Genomic DNA, 16,821 nt, shown 5'->3' with positions numbered 1-16,821 from the left:
ATAAATTAAGTTAAATGACAGTAAGACCCTAGAAGTATGCATGATGAAAATTACAGATGATTTATACACCAAGAAAGAAATTCTGGTTCTCCACTAACAAATGTAGACCCAATTCAACAATGTAATGCAAATGGACTGAAAGCAAATCCACTACTTAGAAGATAGAATGGAAAGCAATGGGTACTATTTAGGTTCTAGTTAGGCAATACATCCATTCAGGTACTTATTAAAATTGGACAGTGAATTCTTCATTTCAACACTAATATAGATTAAAGAAAATTTGAGAAACCAATAGAGACATACAAGAAAAATAAAAACCAACTTGAAATGTGCCAGGGCACGAACACTGAGGTTATACAATGATCTTGTTGTTGGACCTGCTTGCAGAATGGCTACAGTTCCTTATTTTTGAATCTGTACACACAACCTCTGTGAGTTCTGTGTACATTTTGGAGTCCTCGAATTCCATTAATGTCAAGTAAATGGAAACATGAGGGGAATTAGAAAGCAAACTCTGCAGTGTGTTCTCCTGGAATGGTGTGGCACTGCCCAACAGGCTGTCTCATTGGCAGTGTGGATCTTGGATCCATGAAAAACACAGCTGTGTAGACCAGGTTGTAGATCAAAGGTTGGAAAACCTATTTTTATTTTAATGTTGTGAAAAACTCCTTGATCCAAGAACCACATAGATTTTTTTACATAAAGGCTGCATAGAGAGAATTCAAAGGCCTTCAGTTCAGAAGTCCCTCAGAAGGATCGTGTGTTAGTGAATAGGTGGAAATGAAAGTGCTTGAAATTTTTTTAAAGAATCACATAAAAATTCAACACAAATTTGGAAATCTAAAAATACCCTCAGCACAAGAGGAATGGATTTTTAACATGTTCTGCACTAAAGTTTTGCTTCTGAAAATAAATTGCATGCTGCTGTTTATAGCAACAGTGAGTTGTTGTTCCATATGTCTTAAAGGTGTTAAGATGACATTTGGGGCTCCGGAAGCAGAGCTTATCTCATTATCAGAAAAAAATATTTTTGCTGGTCTGGGATTATATCTGCATCAATTTACAAAAAGGTAAAGGTAAACTGAAAAATATGGTAAGGAAGGCCATAATATGTGCTACCAAAATAATATTTTTTAAAAGTAGCAGTGTTGCATTAATTTAATCCATTCCTCTTTAGACTAACCTAACATCACATCTTCTCTACCTCCCACTGCCACAAACAACTTAATTTGTGCCTTAAACTTTCTCTATATAAACCCAAGGAAATCTATAAAACTATTTCTGAGAGTAGATACTTATCTGTGTCCAAACCAGAGTACCCTATCATAATCTCCTGTAATTGGAAAAACCTCCCCTGCCCAATACCCTTTAAAATATGAGCCAAAACTATTGAGTTTTGCATTAAAGTATGATACTAGATGTGCCAGAGTCTATACTGTAAGGAGGACCTCTAGTAACCGAGCACAACAGAACTTTCCACAGCACAATGGCTCTCCAAGCTCTGAGTGGGCAGGCAAAGCAGTTAATAGATTTAACCTGAGTAGCTTTCTGTCTCATTTATTTTTATAAGGTCCTCATTTAAATAGGTTGCTTTTTTGAGGGGGGATGGCAGTATTTTAGATTCCTAGTGTATGCCAATTCTCAAACGTACTTGATAAAAACTTAAACAGTGCAGAAAGATCAATGAACTTTTTTAATAGTTTTTTAAAATGTCTTAATTTTGCAGTTTTTCTGTCATCAACATAATATTCAGGAAAGTCATTATAGCATCTGGAGGGCACTTGGAATCTGAATGGGAGCGGGCCATTAGTGCAGTTGAAACATATGTCTTAGAAACTTTAGTATATGTCTTGCCTTTAAATTGATGGGTGTGTTATAAAAGCAATTTGTGTTTAATTTAAATAAATTTTAACAGAGCAATCATATTTAAAAAGCTTTCATCTAGCCGGACTCTTGTAATCCCAGCATTCTCTTTTGGGAGGCTGAGACCCCGAGGATCGCGGTCCACACACAGCATCAGCTACTTAGTGAGGCCCTCTGCAACTTAGTGAGACCCTGTTCTGAAATAAAGAATAAAAAAATAGGGCAGGGGGTGTAGCTCAGAGGTAGAATGCCCCCGGATTCCATCCCCAGTAGCGCAAAAGGGAGAGTCTTAACTAAAGTTAATTACTTAGCTTTGAGATTTAAGTTGCATGGTAAGTGGGTGTCTCATTTTTGTAACCGAAGGCTTCTAAATGCTATCAGGAGTTGGCAGCCAGGCTCCAGTTGGCCTCCACTCCTCCAATTTGTTCCACGCTACCTGCTATCAGCTTCAGTACCTCGGTTTGCCAGCTGCTCTGGTGTGTTCTGGGTAGCCTCATGCAATGCAGCTATTATAAACAATTACAGAACCATTCCCAACCACTTAAATCTAACAGGACCCCAGAGCAACAGCAGCAAATAGGCTCAAACCTGCCCCATTCCACATGTAAACCAAGGTGTAAAATGATTTGGGGAAAGGTTTTATGTCAAATTTACTAGGTGATTGTGAGGAAAATCAACCTTCACCCCGTCTCATATCAGAATCGCCCCTTGCCTCTCTCGCTGTGTGAATAGGAATATTCTGCTGAAACCCAGGAAGCTGCTGCTTTCGGCCGCTCCCTGTTCCTCGTGTTTTCCAGGCCTGGGAACAGATGGTGCACCACCTGACTCAGAGCGGTCTAATGTAAGATTCATTGTGCTTCACAGGAAATCAAAGACCAAGCAACAATACAGAAGGTGACGCAGCACCTCAACAGCCAGCCCCACAGTATGAGCCACTCAAGTGGAGAAGGGAGAGGGGAGGAGAGAACCACATGTAAAATGAAAAGGAAAAGACAAAGAGAACAAAATGAGTCCCCCTACTTGGAAAAACCAACCTTCAGCCATTGGAGGTTAGCATTCAAAATGACAATCAGCCTCCATCCTCCATCCCAAACCTTCGCCCATCCCCAAGACAGCTTTCTCACAAAAGGAAGAAGTTATCTGATTGTTGTCAGCCCTCAAAGATGGTTCTGATTTCCTTTAAGAAATGCTATGTCAAGCTCGGCATGGTGACGCATCCTTGTAAAGAGGCTGAGACGGGAGGATCGCAGGTTTGCCACCAGCCTTCACAACTTGTGAGGCCCTCTGCAACTTAGTGAGATCCTGTTTCAAAATAAAGAATAAACTATAGGGCTGAGAGTGTAGGTCGGAGGTAGAATGCACTGGGTTCTATTCCCAGTCCCACACAAAAAAAGGAAAAAAAATGCTTTGTCTATACATGAAGGTACCACTACCAATCTCACTAACATGGAGGGGGAGGAAGGAGCTGGGCGCAGGCAGGACTCTGGAGGGGAATTCAGGAACTGATGTGTGCACATACATTTCTTTCACTTTGAACTTCACTATGATGTATAGTTACACCACACTAATAAAAGCACAAAATGAACAAAAATGTCATAAATTCAAATCTCCCGTGAGGTACAACAAGGGAGGATGATGGTAACAATTGTACTGAATTTGTCTTTTTAACAAAGCTGCAGAAGAGAGGCCCAGGGTAGAATAACCTGGATTATGTGGAATAAAATGTTCTTACAACTATTTATAAAAGGGAACAACTGTAGTGCGCGAGCACGTTCAAAGCCTTCCTCTACTTAATCCAAACAAGAGCAGGCAAACTGCGGAACTGACTTTTGCACTCTGCCTGTTTGTATAAAGTTTTACTGGAACACAGCCATCCTCTCTCACTTGTGCATTGTTGGCTGCTTTTATTTTATTTTTTTTTTTGCACTATGTTAACAGACATAAGTAGTTACAATACTGACTCCATGATCAGCAAAACCTGAAATATTTTCCAGAAGAGTTCACTGAACCTTGGACTATAATATCAGTCTCTCCAGTAATTTTCATGTGATCGATCATCGACTTCCATCCAAACTGATAAAGGACTGAGAACACTTAAAATAAGAGTATGCTTGACAAACTTGAGCATGGTGGTACAGGTGTGCAATCCTAGTACTTGGGAAGCTGACACTGGAGGATTGCAGGGTCAAGGGTCAGGCTCAGCAATTTATGGATGCCCTCTACAACTTAAGGAGATGCTATTTCAAAACTTTAAAAAATAAAATAAAATAGGACTGTAGTTGTAACACTGAGATGGAATGTCCTAGTGTTTAATTCCCAGTACCAATAAATAAATAAATATGCTAATTTGAGTGCGGTGGCCCACACTTGTAATCCCAGTAATTGGGAGGCTGGTACAGGAGGATCAGAGGTTCCAGGCCAGCCTCAGCTACTTCTTCTTCTTTTTTTTTTTTTTTTTTCCGGGTCTGGGGATGGAACCCAGGGGCATTCGACCTCTGAGCTACACCCCCTGCTCTATTTTTTATTCTTTATTTTGAAACCGGGTCTCACTGAGTTGCAGAGGGCCTCACTAAGTAGCTGAGGCTGTTTGCGAACCGCGATCCTCCGGTCTCAGCCTCCTGAATGCTGGGATTACAAGTGTGCGCCACCACGCCCGGCTTCGCCTCAGCTGCTTCTGAGGCCCTCTGCAACTTAGTGAGACCCTGTTTCAAAATAAGAAATAAGCCAGGCGTGGTGGTGCACGCTTGTAATCCCCACGCTTAGGAGGCTGAGATAGGAGGATTGCACAGGTTCGAAGCCAGCCTCAGCTACTTAGTGAGGCTCTCAGCAGCATAGTGAGACCCTGTTTCCAAATAAAATATAAAATAGGTCTGGGAGTATAGTCCAGTTGTAGAAAGCCTCTGGGTTCCACCCCCAGTACCACCAAAAAAAAAAAAAAAGAAAGAAAGAAAAAAAATCAGGCTGGGAATTTAGATCTGAAGTAAAATGCCTTTGGGTTCAATCCCTAGTGTCGCAAAAAATAAAATAAGTAAATAAATATGCTAGATCTTTGATGCATTCTTTAACTTTTAGAAAGAAACAAGTCTTCCTAGAAATGAGTCTCTGTCACCTGTAGGTGATATTAGCCTCTGACTTTCCAAATTCACACCACCCACCATGACCATCAGTTCAAAAAAGTACCAGAAGAAGAGTTCAAGATGGTCTCTTCATGTTTTAATGTCATCTGCTGATTTTCTTATAAAGAAAAACTGCAATACAATGCCTCAGGACAGCTCTCTGCTAATTTGTAGCCCCCATACCTTTATGGTGCTAAATCTTGTTGAATTCTTTATTCCTGTCAGACTATCACAACAACAGAAAAGTTTTAGGCCCTAGACAAATACCACGTGAGGATGTATTCCTAACCTTGTTATCTCTGTAACTGGTCCTAACACAGACTCGCCCCCAGAGACAGAGTGGCATTAAAGTGCAGTCAAGACATTTACAAATAAATTACTCCTGAAAAAATCATAATAAGTAAAACAGCGTTTCATCCACAAAGAGCACAGCTGAAAATCCGTTATCAAAGTCAATTTGCTATTTCCACCCTACATTAGTCTAATATGACGCACACGAGGCACAGTCGGTGGTGTTCCAGTGCAGACTCTCCAAAAAATAAGCCTTTAAGGATTTCAAAATAGCTGAGAAACTGTGTTACTGGTCAAGATAATGACATTTTTATAACAAATGAAAAATAGCAGCTGAAATGCATAAAAGCATGAGATTGGGCATGAACAATCTGGTTCGGATGCAACCCCACCATCTGCCACTTCAGCCATCACTCAGAAGCAGGTCAGTGCTTCACCTATTTCATGTTTTAAATAGGTATCAGCGGCCTAAAGGAGCAGCCACAGGGACAGGGAGACCTTTTTGCCATTCTTCTCCAAGACTGACTGATAATGAAACATCACCTCCTGTGCTAAAACCAATCTTCCCTCCAACCCCAAAGACATTGTTTTCCCAAGGAGCAAGACTGTGATAGACAGGCAACTAGTTGGAAATTTTCAGGACAACTTCATTCCACAGAAAACCTTTATACAGCAGGACAAAGAAAAAGTAGGGAAACGAATTGAATGATTTCTACCACATGTACATCCCTCTGCCAGTGTACGATTGACTCATGTTTGATAGAAAGAATACCAAAGGTCACTAAAAAAAACAATGGCTGGTCTCCTTGTTTCTCTCTTTGAACTGCTTTAGTAGGTCCAATAAAAAAAAATCAAAGTGGCTTACTGTATTGTTTCCTTGGAATTCAGACCGTTATTGAGGGGATTTTTCTTATCACTGAGAATCACCTTGTCACGGATTATTATGACATACATATCCATTACGTATATTGTTTTGTAATAAAATATTTTTAATAAAAGTATGAAAGAGGCTAATTTTTAAAAAGTTATTTGGTTGACAGTGTAACTCACTGACCTAATTGAAACAGCAAGAGGAAATCTCAGAGAATTTTTTCTGCATCGCTCTCCTTGCTAAAATGAGCATAGTGTCTACCAAGATTTTTGCTTTTGTTCTTTAAAGAATCTAAATATATAAACCTTTTGGGTATGTTTTGCAGGACTTGAGACCTTCAACAGTATGGTATAATAGACAAACTTCTCAGTAAGGTAAATTAAAACTCAAGCACCCAACCAACTTTGGTTTTTATAGTAAGAAAATATACTGTTGAAAATATCAGTGTACTCAGAAATTAATGAAAAGAGCCATTGGCATGCCTATGACTTTATATCACTACCTCAATGACACATTATAGTTCTATCTCAAGACCAAACTGCTGGAAAGGATATTAATTTACCCACCAAACCCAAAAGATAAACAATTTATATCCTAACTTCTAGCAAGAATTTAATATTTGATCCCCCAGGTTTAAACAAGGTTTAAACCTATGATGAAATGAGGAAGAACTATTATAATGATTAAGGCACCAAGTTTTTCAGGAAAAGAAAAGCGCTCAATCTCACTTTTATAACCTCACATGACATAAATGGATACAGGGGATTCAAATTTTACATTGACATGAAAATTAGTGTGAGTAGTTGTAATATTATGTGGATATGTTTTCAGATTGTCCAACACTTAGATCAACAAAATGAAGTGGAGTAATTCATTCAACAAATATTTACTTAAAACATTCTCTATCCTGTGGGGAACAGGGGAGAGTCTGCAGCTAAAGGCTTCTTGAAGAAAGCGATACCAATGTGAGTTCTCAGGAATTAGCTAGGTCAAGGGTGGAAAAGGAGAGAGCCCTCCCAGGAGTGAAAACAAAGCTACAGAACACAGAAACTAAATAATGTCTGACAAAAGCATGAGGCGTTTGTCATTGCTGGGGCATGAAGTGCAAGGCAGTGAGTAGCTAGAAATGAGACTGAAGATGTAGGGAAGGACCAGGTAAGAGAGCTTTTACTCTGAATTAATAAGCTTGTGATATAGCTCCTAAACTATAAGAAGTCATTGAAATACTTTAGGCACAGAGTTTGTGTGTTTAAGTCTGCATTTCAGTATGATCATTCTAGTATCTGGGTAGAACATAGATTCAATTGAGACAACTATGGAGAAAGGAGATCAATTATGAAATGAATAAATAGGAAGAATATTGAAGAAACTAAGGCAATTATTAGAGGGATGAATTAGAAATGATGAATTGAGATCTACAAGGACGCAGTATTAAATAATTAATCATATATGGTTGTGACTAAGAGTGTGTGGAAATTTAACACAAATGTCTACCTATGTTTTCTGGCTGTTATTCTCTCAATTGAGCTAAAAAAATGGTATGAGAGAAATTTGCTAAGAGAATGAATATATGTTCACTTGTCAACAGGTTACAGGTGAAACTCACCTGTAACACCTATGGGACAACAAGTGTCCTGTGGGATATGTTAAATCTGAAATGAGATTTGACTTATTACATTTAAGCTTGAAATATGAAACAATGTGTGTCGATGAGAAATTCTAGTATCAGAAACTGATGTGGATATAGAGAAGTTGACAAAGTAGGAGGGGTAAGAAAAAATAGAAGACCCAGGGGAATGATCACAAAAGCCAAACAAACACAGAACAGAAGAATCTGTAAGGTAAATACAGCAGAGACAACCAGAAGGCAAAGATGAAGAAAGGCCTCATGTGGCAATTAGAAACAACTTGAAGTCGTGTTACAGTAGATAAAAGAATATATCGGAGGTTAATGTGGAGTTTTATTAAAACCAGTCAAAATAATTGTGCAGATTCTTAAATATCACTAAAAAGAAAATAAAATGCAATGTCATTTTTCATCAGATACCTGGTACTGTATAATTTTCCCTAATATTTCACTTTTAGCTTAATGCATATTTGATTGTAAAAGAATGAACTTTTAAAAAATATAAATAACATTATTTGAAGGCAGACAATATCCCCACTTAACAGAAATAATACCTAAGTGTACTGGTAGTGAAAAGGAAAAATGAAAAAGATGAATTGGGGTGTGGAGGATGTATAATGGCCATATTACTATTCTTCAGTCCTTCTAAAGCAATTTTTCTCATAAACATGCTCAAAGAAGACGAATTTCTGTCCATCTTTTACTTTAGTAGGAAGTGCCTTATGCTCATGTACTAAAGGAAGAATAACACATCACTTGCTTTGGGTACATGTAACATTATCAAGTCACATTATATTCTGACCAAATGTGTTCTCTGAAATGTGAACATAAGTTATGTCACCATATTTTCCCCCATTTCTGTTCTCTACTGAAGAGTAAAAGAAGACGATAGTAGTTTAAAGTCTGATCCATAGATTAAAAACTGATTTCTTAGAAAAGAAATGACTTTACAGGGCTGCTGATGTAGTTCATATGATTCAATCACCAGCCTTCACTTTTAAGTGACAGTCTTACCTTCCCCCTCACTTTGACCAGAATACATTACTGCAGCAAAGTAATTTGCACGCTGCGGCTTTAAAGAGAACAGAAAGGACTAGACTTGCCAGAAGGCACTTGGGCAATTGTCACAGGCAGATTGTTTATTTTACCCAGAGGTTTATTTTTATGTTTATCATATTCTTCAAAGATCAAGAGAAAGTGCTAACAGGCTCTGTTTTCCTTTTATTTTTTTTAGATGAAGTTTAAAGTATTATAAAACAATAAACCATGAAATTGGTTGACAGGGCATATAGGTGAGTTGTTCATATAACTATGCACTTCATTAGTTCCAGAACTGTGTGGCCCAGTCAAAATAACAAATAGAAAGGATTTTCTTAATTGTTTTCTGAATATTTAAAATTATTTTATTAGGTCATTGTAATTATACATCATAATAAGGGTTAATGTGATAAAAACATACATGCATACAGCTCTTGAGGCATTTGCTTCCACAGTCCACCCTGTTCCCCTCCCCTCCTTCCTTACCCTTGTTACAGAAATTATTAGCAATATCGTCACATATTGCCATAGTATTATTTAAACCATCTACTTCTTCAATTTTCCCTGACTCCCTCCCCTTTAACAAAACTCTGCAAGAGTCTGGACTGTAGCAAACCAATAGCATTTGAAATAAGAATCAGTGTTGACACTAGAATTGATGATTCTGTAATCTTTTCAATCTCAAATACAATTGATAAGAACAGCGTAAGTTCACTGTTGGAAGCTATAGTCTCAGAACTTACGAAGGAGGCAATAAAAAAATGGGAACTCCCTTAATGGTGACAAGTTCAAATCCTGTTTCTTACTATGAAATAAAACTGACTGAGAAACTGAGAAGCATTTCTATGAGTCCCCTAGAGTTGCCATTAACAGAGTACCACAAACTGGACTTTTTAACCCACCCAGAAATATATTGTCTCACAGTATAGAAGGCTAGAAGTTCAAGATCAAAGTGTTGGCAGAGTTGATTCCTGTAAGGGGTGGGGAGGGGGTGAGGAGGAATCTGTTCCTTGTTTCTCTTTTTGCTTCTGGTGGTTTGCTGCTAATCTTTGGCCTTCCTGGGCCTGTGGACACACCACTGACCTCTTCCTTCATATTCCCACAGCATCCTCTATATGTGTAGATGTCCAAATGCTTCCTTTTTTTTAAGGATATTAGTCATATTGCAATAGGATCACACCCTATTCTGGCAAGACTTCATCTTGACTACTTCTGCAACTACCTTATTTACCAAATAAGATCACTCCATCTCTCCACACATAATCATTTCAAAGTCTACTTTCATCCATCTTTAGACATTGCTTGTGTTTAACCTTTCCCTGTTAGCTTTGTTAATGCCCTTGCAGCAAATTATACCATCAGCACTGACCTATGATTCCACTGAGTTTAGACCTATGACTGTCTTTTTCCTCCATTGTGTCCCATGACTATCTCATACTGTCTTTGTCTTAATATTATTATCTGTTTAGTGAGTTCAAGTGAAAGACTCATCAGTTAATAATATTTATCTCTAGTTAATTTCCCATTTTTAAACCTAATCTCCAACTGAGTTCATTGGACTCAATACTGAGAGAAAAATCATTGAAATAGTTTCTCCAGGCTCAGGAATGTTTAATGGCTTCTTTGAAGTAAGTCATTACTTACTTTTATCCAGTAAAAGTAATCAGTATGACTCCTTGAGAACCTCATGCTCTCCCGTGTTTCCATGACTTTGAACATGTTCATAACCAGAATATGTTCTTCATTCTATTAGCCACAGCACACCTCCTTGTACCCCTCCAGAATATATATATTTTTTGTCCACTACATCAGAATACTCTGTATATTGTCTACTTAAATGCATGGTTTTGTGTTTCCCTTTCTGTAAATCTCTGAACTCCCTATGCTTCTTGAAGATCAGATATAAGGGTCTTTCTTCCTTCCTTCTTTCTTTCTTTCTTTCTTTCTTTCTTTCTTTCTTTCTTTCTTTCTTTTTTGCATTCTCAGCACATAATGTAGTGCAATTGCAGGCACAAAATAAACATTTGCTGACTAAATAAATACATGAAAGAAAAACTATGTGCCCCAGTGTTCATTTACAGAGCTTACATGAGACATATTTGTAGGAAACCCTATTTAAAATCATTGTAGTTCTTGTTCAAAATCAGAATCTAGAGACAACAGATCAGATGCTTCAGTAATGGGCTCAATACCAAGCATTCTCCTGGTCAAGTCCAGGCAAGCCAGTGGGGACAGAGTACACCAAGGTGCAACTTAGAACTTCCTCCATTCCTAATGCTGTGCAAATATGTCCTGAAACTGGGAGAGGGAAAAAAACTCAATATATTTTGGCTTATAATCTATTGAAACCTAATAAAAGCCCTAGTAAAAGGAAGTTACTGGCTCTTGGCTCAATAACAAATACAAATCAAATCTACCAAAATTAGGAATTTGGTTTTAGTTTAAAGAAGCTTTTAAAGTTAGTTCAAAATAGAAGTTATTTTGAAAGAATGTTTAGTTTAAATAAACTAGAATTTGGTTTTAAAATATATTTTTTGTTCTGTGTATGATGACGTAGCTCTCCTTTAATCTTGGCCCATTTAGAGACTTTCCCCTTAATTCTTAACCTTTGGATGTTTAGGATTGAATTTGTTAAGAAATATAGTGAGCTTGTTACATGTGAGGGTAGTGATGACATTAGCAAAAATTCTCCAAGAGGAAGGAAAATGTGGGAGTATATTGTTATGAAGCCTAGATAATATTACCTTGGACAATTTGTCTTCTATTTCCAGCTTTTGTTATTTAGACATCATTCAATTCTGGAAGCTACTGGATTAATTAATTCACAGCTCTGTTTATACTTGATGTGATGATATCCCTGGCATTGGAAATTAAATATCAGCATTGTTCCCCAAGAAGATCCCAAACTGTTGAAGAAGGCATATCTTCATGTAAGTAATGTATCACACTATATGCGTGAAAATCTTTTGCACAAAATATACTGTAATCCCAGAGCAAGAAATAAACATTATCTCAACTGTCCATTAAAAAAGAAGAAAGAAAGAAAGAAAGAAAGAAAGAAAGAAAGAAAGAAGAAAGAAAGAAAGAAAGAAAGAAAGAAAGAAAGAAAGAAAGAAAGAAAGAGAAAAAGAAAAAGATTGCAAGAACCATCTCCACATCTTCACTGTATCGCAAGAATATTTCCCAATGTGGAGATGGGGAAATAGAGATAAACGGGTGCTACTTCTGTTTTAGCTTAATCAGTATGAGACACTGGGAGAAGACTGGAAGATGAGAGGAAGACAGAAACCGTTATTTCTGCTTTTCTCTCACTGACTTGGATAGTATCTTCAGTAGCGGCCACATTCTCCCTAGCTCCTGTATAAACCATGGCTTTCTAAAGGTTTCTGGAATCACCTGACCCTCCAATACCAGGGGATGACAGCAGCCTTCTTCTGATGCTAATCTCTCATAGGCTACTTAGCTATTCCATCAACTGCATCACCCAGTCTGAGTATTTATTTCCCTCAGTTTTAAATAGTTTGTTATTTTTTTTTCCTGTTGGACTTCTACATACATAGTACAAAACCAAAAAAAAATTAAGAATGGAAAATATGAACTCCATATAAATCTGGAATTTTCTAAATATAAATAATTATTAGGCAGATAATAATTGTCTCATTTCTTATTTTACTTTTTTATACTTTCATTGGTACATTGATGAAATGTTGAGCTTTCCCCAGATATTTTACTGTTCTACACTTTAAGATCAACTTTTGAGTCTGAATTACATTTTATTTTTTGCAACATCAGAAGTTCTGACATTTTAGAGATGAGATGGCGTAAGTTATAAAAGAATTAAGCTTCAAAGTCTATGTATAATAACTAGCATAGGACCAAAGAAAGAAACAACATTCATAAATAAAAAATGCTACTAATGTTACTTTAAATATCACAAGTTACTAGAACTTTGACATTGGTAATAAAAATATTGTTACACTAAGAATAAATGAATTTTTATTTTTGTTCCACATTAGAGCTAATATTAATAAAAACATTAAAGTCAATTATTATTATTTAAAAATAATGCTAATATTAAAAACACACAGTAAACATTGATGAATTGCTTTTTATGCTAAATATCTGACTACCTTAAACACTTGATGAAGGCATCAACTTGATGTTTCTCTTTGGAGAAAATGAAGAACTTAGACTTGGAATAGTTCATTCCAACCATTGGTCCACAGGTCTAATTGTACACATACAACTAAAGATAATGGTCATATGTATTGAAATTTCTAATAAGTCAAGCAGAAAATAATTATTTAGGAATTGTTTCCTTCAGAAGAAAGAATTTAAGATCCTCTATACATATCTATAAGTGAGCAGGTTCAGTGCTTAGAGAAGGTCAAATGAACTGACTCCTGACTCAGACAATTAGTTTTTTACTCAGTTGGTAATTCCTAGCTAGTGCATAAATTTTAAACATACATTGCTTTTTAAAATTCTCAGTAAAATATTCTTTAATTTATATCCATAATTGACCATTTGTTAAAGGCAGGAAGCACAATGAACGCGGATGTTAAAATGCAATAAGGAAACTAGGAACATAATGATATAATTCTGCAAATTTTGTCCAATTTTCCCTTTATCAGATGAAAATTCTTGTGTATACTTAGTGCTTCAAAATCAATTTGAGAAACATAAGCTAATGTAATGATTATTAAATATGGCTTTGAATTATAAGAAAAATTTATTCTGCATACAATATGTTATTTGCCAACTTTTCAAATAGCAGATTAAACCTCCCCTTTTATATCTAGTAAAAATAAAAATGTAAAAATTGTAATAATAAGTACATTATTTATTAAAGTACAAGAAAAGATTTCTACACATTAAGTCATAATGGTCACCTCTCCTATCATTATATAATTTTAAAAATGTATATTTCATTCAGTATTTATTTATAAAAACAAATATAATACACTACTAAATTGTCAAATTTCTTCTTATAGAAGTTATGATTTTTAAATAAAGTTTAAAAGTTTTCATTTTAATGAAAGAGTAGAAGTACATACTTTATATATTATTTGTTCTTAAATTTTTATTTAAATATTTGTATTTTAAAATAATGTATTGATTCAAACCCATAAATATACACATATATACCTGCTTACTTAAATATTTTTATTATATGCCACTCAGAAATAATTTTATAACTAAAATCCTACATACTCTATAAAACTACATATTCAAGTGAAAAGTGTTTTTAAATCAAAGTGTTTAGGGAGTGTTTACTTTGAATCATCTCTGAGGTCTTTCTAATTAAGGCTTCACAAATGCAGTGGCTTTGATGATAGGAACTAAACAATTCCAAGGGAATTCTAATGTCATAATTTGGATCTTTTAATGATAAATTTAGAGAAAACTGAAAGAAAAAGAACAAAATATCATCTGTAAAATAATCATCCATTAAAAATCTCTTCCGTTTGCTATTTTTTCCTTCCTGTTTCCTCTCATCATGCCCTCTTTCTGGACTTTCAGCCAGACACAGAATTAAGCCTATGAAAATATTCATGTTATCTAAAAAATCTTTTATAGAAACCTTTTTTTTTTTCACTTGAAACATAGGTAGGGTTTCCGTTTGAGACATTTGAGAACTGATACCCAGTATTTAGGATGTCTATTTACTTCTTCCTCTTTCATTTAGAACTATACTAAATGTGGAGACCAAAGAAAACTGAGTAATTATCCTTAGTCATAATGAGAATGAACTTGATGAAGGATGGTCAATATTTGGATATAAAATAAACTTTATTTGAATGTTTATGCAGAATTCATGGTTTTCATAAAAAAATCAATAAAACTCTTCAGATTCCATTTATTGTGTATAAATTACAGAACGAAGAATATCGATGAATGTTTGACAAATTTTCTGGTGCTCACACCATTCTTCGGCATTCTTCGGGAAAAGAAGTTGGTTAAATATACCTAACATTTTGCCTCCATTCTGAAAGTTCTTGTTTCTTGAGAGTACCATTTAGTTTATGACTCTTGAAATAAAACTGTCAGTGCTAAAGTTAAGTGGAGACTTACTCTGCTCCCTTACTGGAAAAAATGAGGATAGTAGCTATGTTTTAGAAATATTAAACATGTTACTGAGAATATAGTTCGAGTTTAATAGTAAATATTGTACATTTAGTAATTATTGTTTGAAAATATCAAAACTGCACAAGAGAATAGTGTATTCTTGTTACGCAATATCAGTTTTACAAAGATATGTATTCCACAGATGAAGTGATTTAAAACATTTAAGTGAAGTAAAACTCACACTACACTAAAGATTTGTTGAACAATTTCTAATACTTGCAGGCCCTAGAGTCATCATGAGCATGTACATCCCTCTCTACTGATATACTAAACTTACTATATTTGTCAGACCTTGTGTACATTATGAAGATAGTATTTTTCTTTAATTTTTATAAAAATATGAAATACTTTATGAATTTGCATGTCATTCTTGGGCAGGGGCTAATCTCTGTATTGTTCTAATTTTAGTATATCTGCAGTTGAAGTAAGTCAAGATCATACTTTTGTAGTTCATGAGTAATTAGTACAAATATAAATATAATTAGAAACAAGAAATAAGTAAAATTTTACAATACAGAAAATATTGTATAGAAATATGGTTTATGGGTATCAGAAATTCCTACATTCTTTCTATCTTTCATCATTACACTTCAGCTTTACTTAATATTTAATGTACATCTCTTCTACCTAGACAAAGCCATGGATTGATGTTTATATAAATATTATCTCATTGAATCTTTATTTTACAGTCTTTCTCGTGTGTGTGGGATGGGGACTGAACACAGGGGCATTCTACCCCTGAGATACACAACCATCTATTTTTTTACTTTAAAGCATAATCTTCCCCAGGCGTGGTGGCACACACTTGTAATCCCTGCACTTGGGAGGTGGAGACAGGAGAATCACACAGGTTTGAAGCCAGCCGGGCTGGCTTAAGAGACTCTGTTTCCAATAAAAATTATAAAATAGGTCTGGGAGTGTAGACCAGAGGTAGAAGTGCTTCCAGGAACCCCAGTAACACACACACACACACACACACACACAAAAAAAAAAAAAAAAACCATAATCTTAGCCAGTCATGGTGGTGTCTGCTTTTAATTCCAGTAGTTGGGAAGCTAAAACAGGAGGATTGCTGGTTCACAGACAGCTTCAGCTATTTAATGAGACTCTGTTTTAAAATAGATAATAGAAAATGGGACTGGAGGTAACTTGGAGGTCAAATGTCCCTAGGTTCAATCTCCAGTACTACAAAAATAAATACATATATATGGACATACATATATACACACATACATAAACAAACAAGCAAACAGAATCTTGCTAAGTTACCATGCACTGGCCTCATACCTGCAATCCTGAGAACTATTTTGGCTATTATGTTTTTCTTTCTTTTTTTTTTCTCCAAATAAATATGATGACTGATTTTTCTAGATTTGTGATTTGGTATTTTAATGAAAATTGCATTGAATCTGAAGATCACTTTTGGAAGCACAACCATTTTGATAATATTTCTTCTACCTATCCAAGAGGATGGAACATACTTTAAATTTTTTTCAATTTATTTCTTTAATGTTTTATAATTTGTATTGTAGCAGTTTTTTATCCCCTTGGTTAGGTTTTATTCCTAAGTATTTTATTTTCAGGGAGATATTGTGAGCCAAATTCTAAATTTCTTTTTCAGTGGATTTATGGTTGACATATAGAAAAGCTTCTGATTTTTTAGGTTGATTTTCGATCCAGACACTTTGATAAATTTGTTATTAAATTCAAAAAGTTTTTTGGTTGAGTTTATTGGGTCTTCTAAGTATAAGATTAAGTAATCTGTAAATAAAAATAGTTTTAGTTTCTCTCTTCTTATTTGTATTCTTTTGATTCCCTTCTCTTGCTCTATTGCTCTGGCTAAGTCTCAAATACTCTATTAAAAAAGAGTAGGAATAATAGGCATC

The sequence above is a fragment of the Muscardinus avellanarius genome, assembly GCF_963383645.1.
Source record: "Muscardinus avellanarius genome assembly, chromosome: 9".
NCBI lineage: Eukaryota > Metazoa > Chordata > Mammalia > Rodentia > Gliridae > Muscardinus > Muscardinus avellanarius.
The sequence above is the reverse complement of the archived record's forward strand: the minus strand, read 5'-3'. Positions refer to the sequence as shown.